Raw genomic sequence first — 10,938 nt, forward strand, 5'->3', positions numbered from 1 at the left:
AGACAAGTCTGGAAGGAAAAGAGCAAAATCAAAATCAAGACAAAACCGCCATTGTCACCTCCCACGGGTCTCTCACCCACATCTGTGTCACTCAGTCCACGACCAAAAGGCAGTGTAGTTTCTTCACGTGTCTCTTGGCTCCATGTGCCTCCTCCAGGTCTCCTTCTGGATCTCATTGTGCTTCCTCCTTCTTTAGTCTCCTCTGCAGCTTCTTCTCTCCCTGCTCAGCTCCACCTCCCTTGGGTGGGGCAGGAAACCTGGAACCTCCCCCTTTCCGGGGACCACCCTGTTAAATGAGAACAGGGGAATTCTTGGCCAAAAAGTTCAATGCTCTTATGCCTTCCTTTAACAATGAACACAGCTACTAGAGAGGCATAGGGACAAACAACCTTCTTTGCTGTGACTGGTAATTGCAACCATTCCTATGGCCCTTTTGCCACAAAATTCCGGTGGCATGTGTGGGGTGGCTAAGATTATGAATTCCCATGGCTTGGTATAATCTAGCCTTAATAGTTGCTGATTGTTCAACACAGCATTTACATTTTGTAAGGCTTGTGCAGCTTCTGGTGTTAACTGCCTAGGGGAGTTTGGATTAGAATCACCTTTTTTTTTTTTTTTTGAAATATGCAAGAACTTTATTTAAAAACTTTAAAATTAGCAACAATTAGAGGGGAATCTTCTTTAACTTGATCTGTTCTTCCACGTTTGAAAAGTATTTCATCTTTGTTAAAATTTCCTTGGCTTTTTCAAAATCATCTTGTTCAAAAGCTCTGCTTACATTATCAGTCAGCTCTTTCTGTTTAGCTCTGACAATAGATTCAATCTCTTCACGGCAGCTTCACTTTGCATTTCTGCAAGTTTTTCATTGATTTCCATTATTTCCATGAGAATTGCCTGTCCATTTCATAATCTGTCCCTTCAGGAATCTCTACTCCACGGAGCTTTAGAAGATATAGTCCCCTGCTCAGGGGGACCAGAAGAGTCTTATAGGCATCATCACCAGGGTCGAATGCTTCTTGAGAACTCCTTTTTCAGTCTGTGCTGGAGCTTTGCAGTGTCAACTCTGAGGAAAGGTTGCAATCCAAGAGGCCTGAAGTAGTCCTGAGTCGGGTCAGGGGTTGCAGTGCCCGGCACTGCGGGCAGAAGGCCCGTCTTTCCTCACGGGGCCCGCCGGGCTGCCGCAGTTCCCAGCACCGGCTGAGCTGCTTCCCGCCGGCGACGCCGAATGGCAGCTTAGCGGTCCTCTTCCAGGGGCTCCCGCTGGCTAGAACCCCCACGCACGAGCAGGGCCCCCCCCCCTCCAGCCCCACATCTTAGAACAAACCTTTTAACACATCAAACAGTGGGCTTAAATCAGCAGTTGTCAGTTCAAATGAGCTCGAATCTAATTTATGTCTCCAAGTAGTTTCTGGAAATCATTTGACGTTTGTAAAGAGTCTTTTCGCAGCTGCAGTTTTTGTGGGTAACACAGTTAAAGAACAAATGACCCTTCCCAAAAATTAATTTGGCAGAGATGTTTGGATTTTTTTCTGGTGCTACTACAAGTCCAAAACTCTGCAATAAATCCACCAGACGCGTCAAGGCCTGATTTAACAGATCTACTTGGGCGTTACTGATTAGTATGTCGTCCATATAATGAACACAGTAAATGGAAGGATACTGATCCCTAAAGGATGACAGAACCATGTCTACATATTTTGTTGACATAAAGTCGGACTGTTTTTCATGCCTTGGGGAAGAACTGTCCATTCATATCCCTGAAATGGCCTCCTTAAATTACAGAGGGACACTAGATGCAAATCTTTCGCAGTCTTGGGGAGACAGAGGAATGGTAAAGAAGCAATCTTGTAAATCAGTAACAATAACATGATCATTTTTGGGGATGGCCACAGGCGATGGCAATTCTGGTTGTAAACTTCCCATATCTTGCATAGTAACAGTTATTGCTCTGAAGTCTTGAAACAGCCTCTCCATTTTCTGATTTCTTTCTTATCACAATATAGGAGTGTTCCAAGGGCTGGTTGTAGGGCGAATATGTCACTTTTTTAAATGTTTCCTGAATAAAGTAGTTACAGTCTGAATCTTTTCTTCTATCAGGGGCCATTGCTCAACCCAAACTGGCTCATCACTCTTCCAGACAATTGGGTCGGCTGTAACCTTTGCAATGGCCCCCTTCATAAATTTGAATTGTACCCCAAACCTTGTCCTGGCTCTCTTGAGTCACCTCAATGGGAAACCCGCGTCCCTCCAGTCTCTGTCCTAGACCTTGATCTGGATGAAAACCCATTGGTAACATCTGAGCAGTAACTTTATCATTGGGGCTAAATAAAAGCACCCCCATCTGGGAGAGAATATCTCCTCCATAATGTCATAGGAAGAGATGGCATGACATAAGGTTGAAAAGTCCCAGATATTTCTCCATCATTCCAATTTAAAATTTGAGAGCTTTTAGCACATTGTTTGCGGATCCTAAGCCAATCAGAGAATCGGACGTGGTCTTAGTAGGCCAGGCACTAGGCCAATCGTGTCCCGCTACACAAGTAACATCGGCACCTGTATCTAGCAATCCTTCCATTGCTTTTTCTCGAATTTTTATAATTTTGGTCGGTCTAGTGTCTTTGATTTGTTGGACCCAAAAAAGCCGCGTCACTGGATGCAAAACCTGAATCCCTTTTGACGTATTGGATGCAATTTTTTTATTTATAAATTTATTTTTATATTCCCCATACAATTGCAACCCCCTGATTTTGACCCCAATCACTCCTTTCCCCCTCCCCAAAGTGTGTCTCTGGTTCATAGTTGTTTGTTGATTTTGATTTTTTTCTTTCTTACAGTTATTCTTTTCCTGATCCCTTATTTAGGTTTTCTAGATTCCTGTTATGAGTGAGACCATCCGGTATTTTTCTTTTCTTTCTGGCTTATTTCGCTGAGCATGATCCCTTCCAGCTCCATCCATGTTGCTGCAATTTGCATGTGTTTATCTTTTTTGAATGCTGAGTAATATTCCATGGTGTATATGTACCACATCTTCTTGATCCAGTCATCTATTTTTGGCATTTGGGTTGTTTCCAAAATTTAGCTATTGTAAATTGTGCTGCTATAAACATAGGGGTGCAGGTGCTCTTTGGAATTGATGTTTCTGTGTCCTTTGGAAAATACCTGGGAGTGGAATTGCTGGATCATATGGAAGCTCTATCTTTAGTAGGTTGAGGAATTCCACACAGCTTTCTTGTGTACCCAATGCTGGGCAACGGCATTGCAAAGTTCTGGTTGTAGCCTGGTCCACTTGGAATTGTGTACTGATTGCTGGTGCTCTGTCTTTTCAAGACTCAGTGCTTGACAGGTGCTGGTGGCTGTTGTTTTGGCCCTGTTAGCTACATGACAGCTTTCCATAGTGGTTGGACCAGTTTGCACTCCCACCAGCAGTGCAGGAGAGTTCCTTTTTCTCCACATCCTCGCCAACATTTGTTGTTGCTAGTTTTTTTAATATGTGCCATTCTCACTGGTGTGAGATGGTATCTGTTGGATGCAGTTTTATTGTCAATCGATACCATGGGCAAACAAAAGCAATTGAGCAACTTTTTGTACCGGGGCGAATTTGTATGTTTTTCCTGGAGGCTCCAGTTATGACTTTTATTTCATCGGTAAAATTTGAGTTAATAACAGCAGATATTACTTTAATGACTTGCAATGAGGTAGAGCCCCGGCCAAATACCAGCCCCACTGTGTCAGGCAGGAGGGGCCCATACACTTCCGTCACTGCCGCAGTATATGATTGATCAGGAGGTAACGTCCTGTGGAGGTGGAAGGCCAGTCCAGGCCTGCTCTGGTTGAAGTCGTGCGGGCGAAATCAGAGACTACTTTCCGCTCTGGCCATTCAAGTCCCCAATTATTTGAGGAGCCTGGCTGGGCCCCTCACCCAGTTTCCCGACTGCAAGTTATTGTTTGAAAAACCAGTCAGGGCGGTGCAGCAAATAGATTGTCCATGAGGTGGCAGTAAAGTGCCGTTTTATGAAATTTGCATCGACAGTGCTTTACCCCATGAAATCCTTTATTGCATGGAGGACAAAGACCTTTTGGAGGCGTTACATTCAAAGGAGCCACACTATTATTGGCTGCAAATGGCTTATTAAACTGTTGAAACAAGGTTGATGGAGGCCCAGAGACTGGTTTATTGGGGCAATTTCTGCTGAAGTGCCCCTGTTGTCCGCAAGAAAAACAGGTACCAAAAGTTTTGGCACCACCATTGTTTGTTTGTTCGCCCTTTTGTCTATGAATGGAGGCGAACCACTGGCTGCTGGTCTGTCCCTCTAAGGCAGCCGCTATAGCCACTCCTTGAAGGTAAGATGGTGTGACTTCTGAACAGACTCAGACATATTCTTTAAGGACATATTCATTAAGGTCGCCTGTTCTTTGAATTGGTCTTCTTAATGTCTGACATGAGATCAAAGCATTTTCAAAAGCCAGCTGTTTTATTAGCATTTGAGCTGCCTCCTCATTATGAATAGTTTTGTAGACAGCATCCATCAGCCGTGACAAAAAATCTTGGTAAGTTTCCTCGGGTCCCTGTTTGCTATTACTAAGACCAGAGATTTTCATTTCACCGGCTGGTAACTGGGTCCATGCAAGAACTGCAGCCTCATGCACAATATGGAAGGCTGCTGATGGAATCCGGATTTGAGCACTATTTTCATGCCAATCATCTTGGCCCATAACCATTTCAAGCGAATTTCATCTTTTTTTCCTTTTTGCTTCCCTATTATGTTTATTTACTAGTCTCCGTGCCTCCTCCTCATAGTTTGCATTCCACAGCAAGAAAACGTCTCCATGGGCTTCCCCGGTGGTGCAGCGAGTTGAACACTGGATTGTGAAGCTGCCCGCAGGCTCTGCAGTGCCGGTTCGATCCCCGGCTACCGGGCGAGGGTCCCACATGGCATGCAGACCTCGCCCTGCTGCACCCGCTGCTCCCCTCAGCAGTGTACTTCATCAGTCTGTCTGTTCTGCTCCCCGCTCTGGCTCTGGGAATTCTCTCACCCTCCCCGAGCTTCTGACTATACCCAGTGCTTGTATAAATAAATTAAATAAATCTTTTAAAAAAAAAAAAAAACACCTGCAGGCAGACTAGATCTTGCTGTCATTTGCCAATCATGAGGAGTGAGAAATCAATCGATTGGCCACTGATTCTATAGGTATATAGTATAAGGGGAAGTAGTTCCATAATCAATGGTTGCCTTTTTTAATTCTTTTAAAAGCTCAAAGGGGAGGGGCTCCCAATGAGGTTCCTGGAAAGGTCCATGCAGGTGGCTGGAATGCAAAAGGCTACCAGGAAGCCCACCTGGGGGGCAGGAATGCGGATACCTGCCTGGAGGACTCAGACAATGAGCCTCCCTCCTCCCCTACGAGTCTCTTCTCAAAAGACCTCTACCTGCCCCAGGAAACTTTTCACACCCTACAAATTTTTCCCACAATAGGAACCCAACTTCCACCTGACCCCTCCGTACCCTATAAAACCCTGCTTCCCCCTAACAACGTGCGCAGCTTCACTGACCCCCACCTTGGGTGTGTGAGGTCCACCCGGGGCGCAATAAACTTACTCCCTTTGAGAAATTTAGCCTGGCTCTCCTTTTCTTTACCGTGCCGAACATTTCATTCCTCAAGTTGGCTATCAACATTAAGTACAGGAAAGCACCAAAGGTAAAAATTGTTATAGGACAGGGAGAGGGACAGCCCAAACCCCACAAACTGCCTATTCTAAATGGGTTCTGCCATCCGCCACATCAACACAAAACATATGAGACTTTAATGGGAAGGATCTTAATACAATTAGGAAACAATACAGGAAAGGCAAAGAATCTAGTTTTTAAATCAAGCACCCAAAGTTACCCATCCCTTCATGGGTAAAAGTCCATCCATGTGGGATCAGCCCAGAACAAGGCCCCAAAGCCTGCCACAAGTCTAAAGCATCTTCCAGTAGGGACCCACAGAAAAGGGTCAGAAACAACCAGACAAGTCTGGAAGGAAAAGAGCAAAATCAACATCAAGAAAAGCTGCCATTGTCACCTCCCCACGGGTCTCACACTGTTCTCACCCACCCAGCCCACGACCAAAAGACAAGCGCAGTTTTTTCACGTGTCTCTAAGCTCCATGCGCCTCCTCCAGGTCTCCTTCTGGCTCCATCTTGCTTCCTTCCTCAGTCTCTTCTTCAGCTTCTCCTCTCTCCTGCTCAGCTCCACACTCCATTGGGTGGGGAAGGGAACCTCCCCCTTTCCTGGGACCACCCTGTTAAAGTTTGTGGTCTCAATGTGGAGGAATTGATTGAACATTACAGGAATAAGGCTTGAGATCTGTCTTTCCTTTGGCTAAGTCACTGACATATCTGTTAATGATCTCAGCCAAGTCCAGGCTGGGGGGCAGTTCAGAATTTAGACTGGTTTCATAATTAGGAGCCGACGCCCTCGCTAGGAGGTCTGCATTGGCGCGGGAACTATTTTCTGACCTTTGAAAAACTATTTCATCATCTGAAGAATCCTGATCACTTCCTTCAACACTATAGACTATTTTTCTTTCACTTTTGGTTTTGCGTCTTTTGTTTCGCCTTCAGCCAGGCTTAGCCAGTCTAATTGCTCAGGCAATTGTTTTGTTAATACAGGGCTGTCAAAAAAAAAAAATACAGGGCTGTCAGCTTTGGGTTCTTTGATGCCCTGTATGGTTAAAGAGGCACCAGGCATGGACAGTCGTGATCCCCTGAGTTTTTTATTTGTTTTTTTTCCAATTCAGATCCTTGATCTAGCATGTCTTATAGAGTGAAAATGCATCTATGAGTACCTTCTCGGGTCCATGGAGAGTATAATAGGTTGTCATTTCCTCTCCTACTCTGGCCCAGGTTTTTGCATCCAGAGTTCCATCCCTTGGAAACCAAGGACAACACATCTCAACAAAAGTTAGAAGCTAGCCAATAGTGCATGAGAGGTCTTAACGCCTCTCTTAGCAAGTGTATGCTTAATGATATCAATAAAGAGTCCTCTTTCCTTAGACTCAGGATGGCCCATAACTTCTCAATAGATAAGACACCCACTCGACTTCTCTGTTCTGAATTACTGCTCCGGTACACACCTTACCCACGAGCAGAGCCTAACCGTCCCGGAAAAGGAAAGAAACTTACCTCTCAGGTCCCTGTTCGGCAGCCACCTGCTGGAGGCCAGATCCAGCAGAATGTCGTGTCAGGGATCTCAGAAAGGAGAGGATGGCTTCGGTGAAATCTAGGGGGGCTGAGGGGAAGTGGAGATGAAGCAGACACAGACACCTTTTCTCATGCAAGTTCTCCTACTGAGGGTCTCACCGGTCTTTTATTTATACCTTAAGGGGAGCGGTGAGATTACATCAACATAAGCATTGAAGTAGAACAAAGACAATCAGTACATGTTTTCTCATGAATATCTAGAGTCTCCCTTGGTCTCATATCAAAAGGGCATTTCTTTGATTACCTGAAAAAAACATCAGGGACAACTGGTTTCCTAGGTACAGCTCATTCTCTAACATGATCAATTATTTAAGACAGCACAACATTCAGTAACAATTAAGCACTCTATTGACCTTTCCTAGTGTCAGAGTGGGCATGAAAGTCCTATTCTATATTTTTTTACTAAAATCAGCCTATGTCCTTAGCACTGAATTGGGCTAATTTATCAATTACTTCAAAGTGGCCTAAAGCAATTCATCAAATCTATGTTAGTTCTACTGAAGTCTAACTCTAAACTAGAAATACCTAACCTCCGCACGGCCTGTGAAATTGACCTTTCGCATACACCAGGGAATGTACTGCTGCCGCAAACAGGTATCCCCTGTGTTAGGTTACGGTTTCCAACCACAGCTGGTCCAGGGCAGCTTGTTCTCCACAGTTCTTAGGGCCAAAACATTTCTTTCCTGTCTATACCTTTTACCATTTTTACTGTCTTTGACAATGATTCATGCTGTAGGGGCAGGAAGATCACAGAGCAGGTTTTCTGATCCAGCAGACCAGGTAAAGGAGGAGTCAGAGTCCTCAGTGGCTTTTTCAGGTCTTTTATTTAGATTTACCAGGCATATGGCAGGCATGGGTGCTGGGGGGCCGGGAGGCTGGCAGTCCTCCCAGCCCCCAGCAAGTCCTCACTCTATCTGGGCTCTCTCTGGCATTCTCTCTGCTTCTCTTCTTCTTCTCTCAGCTTCTGTTCGTTCTCGGCTTCTGCTGGCGTCCCTGTGACACTGCCCTTATAAACACAGTCTTAGCCCAGGTGAATCCCATCTACCTATGCCCACACCCTATTCCTGGTGCCCGCCATCAAGTATTCATTCAGGACCGCAAGGATCCATCATCTGTCCTGATGGCAGGAGGGCAGAAAAGCCTGACATTTTTCCTTACCCTACAGTCCACCCCCTCAGGGTTTTCTGCCATATAGTCTTTATCAGTCTCAATATACAAGTCATAAACACATGTCTCTTGGCAATATGAACACTGCAGCCATGGCCCACGAAAGTAAATGAAATACATCACATATCACAAACAACAGAACACAAGTAAGTCCAGACAGGGCACCAACCTAGTGGCAAAAGATAATTATTGGTACCAGCAGATGATTCACCACTTCTGCTGCCAAAGGCACTGCTCATACGAGGGAGGGGCAATCACTCAGACATTTGTCACATGCCAGGAGCCGTCAGGCTTCCTGACCTTCTCTGGCTGTAGTCTTGGCTACAAGCCACACATGGCATCCACCCCCAGGATGCACTCACTCCTGGATTGGGGTTTCTCTACTGTTTGGGGTAATCACCCAACCTTCAGGGTTTCTGTCTGCTGTCACTCCAACACTCGACTTTCATAGCCACCAATGCGACACACAGACCCCTGCACTCAGGCCAACCCACTGCACAAGCACATGGGTCGGGGATCCAAACTCTATATGCAGCTTCTCTCGGGTCCCTCTTTGGCTTGGGCTCCACCCCAAGCCACGTTCCCCACCATTCCCCCAAGAACGGGTTCCTCAGCTCCTCACCCTCACTCGAGAATGAGCAGGGCATCACCCATTGGTGATTTTATGAGACTCACTGGCCTTCCTCAGCTTACTTAGTGCTTAACAGCCGCTCAGGGCTTCCCAAACTTAACATCAGTACCAGCTTTTGCCTTCCTCAAGTTGGCTTTTCTCCTCTCTCCTCTGCTAGCCTGCTGGGGCATACCATAGAAGCTTTGGCCACAAAGGCCTACTGGCCACCCCCAGATTCCCTCTCTTGGGGTTTACAAACGATAGCATCCTCCCCCAGGGTCCCAAAAACTTAACCTGCCAAGGTTCCTCTGCCTTCTGGTGGAATTATCAGTCAAGTTCACCAGTCCAAGTCCATTAGACCTCTCCCTGCATCAGCACTGGTGAGCTCCAATCGTGATCCTCTCTTTCCCCGATGACTCTTGCTGCCTCGGGGGTCATTGGCTGGTTCTCCCCGGCATCTCCTCCATGCGAGGTCTCATCCCGCAGCTTCCGGACCTTGTCCATCCCGTGCCACCATGGCGCCACCAGCGTCGTCACAGGCACACATAGTCTGTTACTCCTCAGTCCCTCCAGGTCTTCGGAGGGCTCCATACCCGTCTGCATGGATCATCTTGCCAACTTATGCCAATTGGAGGAACAGGAAGACCACAGAGCAGGTTTTCTGATCTAGCAGAGTGGGTAAAGGAGGAGTCAGAGTCCTCAGTGGATTTTGCAGGTCTTTTATTTAGATTTACCAGGCACATGGCAGGCAGGGGCACTGGGGGGCCGGGAGGCTGGCAGTCCTCCCAGCCCCCAGCAAGTCCTCACTCTATCTGAGCTCTCTCTGGCGCTCTCTCTGTCTTCTGCTTCTCTTCTTTCTCTCTTCAGCTTCTCTCATTCTCCTTCTTTGGCATCCCCGTGGCGCTGCCCTTATAAATGCAGCTTCTAGCCCAGGTGAATCCCATCTACACAGGCCCACACCCTATCCAGGTGCCCGCCATCAGGCATGCATTCAGGACTGCAAGGATCCATCATCTATCCTGATGGCAGGAGGGCAGAAAAGCCTGACATTTTTCCTTACCCTACAGATGCCCCAGATCGCCTCCTCCACACGCTTATAACCAAATACACCTAAGCCAAGGCAGCAGGCTGCGTGCCCACTGAGAGGCCCAAGGTCAACAAGACGTGGTCTGTCCACACAACAGAACACTATTCAGCCACGTGTCAATTACCATTGACAACCAAATGCATGGAATTGGAGGGACTCCTATTGTAACAGGGTGGTCCCCAAGAAAAGGGGAGGTTCCAGGTTCTCTGCCCCAGACCAGGAGGGAGGAGTTGTGCAGGGAGAAGGGGAAGCTGCAGAGGAGACTGGAGAGGAGGAACGCAGGATGGAAACAGGAGGAGGCCTGGAGGAGGCACGTGGAGCAGAGAGACAGGTGAAGAGGCTGCCCTGCTTCCTGGCCTTGGACAGGTTGAAAGAGATGGGGGGGAGAGAACTGGGTAAGTTACAGTGGCAGCTTTTAAAAAAAAAGATTTTATTTATTTATACAAGAACCGAGGTACAGGTCAGAAGCGCGGGAAGGTGAGAGGATTCACCAGAGACAGAGTGGGGAACAGAAGAGGCTGACGGACTGAGATACACTGCTGAGGGGAGCAGCAGGTGAGACAGGAGAGGTCTGCTCGCCATGTGGGACCCTCGCTGGCTGGCCAGGATCGAACTGGTACTGCAGAGGCTGTGGACAGCTTCACAGTGCGGCACTCAACTGCCTACACCACTGTAGGGTAAGGAAAATGTCAGGCTTTTCTGCCCTCCCGCCATCAGGATAGATGATGGATCCTTGCAGTCCTGAATGCATGCCTAATGGCGGGCACCTGGAATAGGGTGTGGGCATAGGTAGATGGGATTCACCTGGACTAAGGCTGGGCTTTTTAAGGGCGG

At 47.1% G+C, this 10,938-nt stretch overlaps 1 pseudogene; it reads right to left on the reverse strand.

Annotated features, from left to right (window-relative positions):
• Positions 1-662: 662 nt before the first annotated feature.
• LOC119250986 (iron-sulfur cluster co-chaperone protein HscB-like) lies at positions 663-9,521 on the reverse strand (annotated as a pseudogene).
• Between the last annotated feature and the right edge of the window lie 1,417 nt (positions 9,522-10,938).

Source organism: Talpa occidentalis, unplaced genomic scaffold (assembly GCF_014898055.3).
Source record: "Talpa occidentalis isolate TD23 unplaced genomic scaffold, MPIMG_talOcc4v2.1 talOcc4.1923, whole genome shotgun sequence".
Lineage (NCBI taxonomy): Eukaryota > Metazoa > Chordata > Mammalia > Eulipotyphla > Talpidae > Talpa > Talpa occidentalis.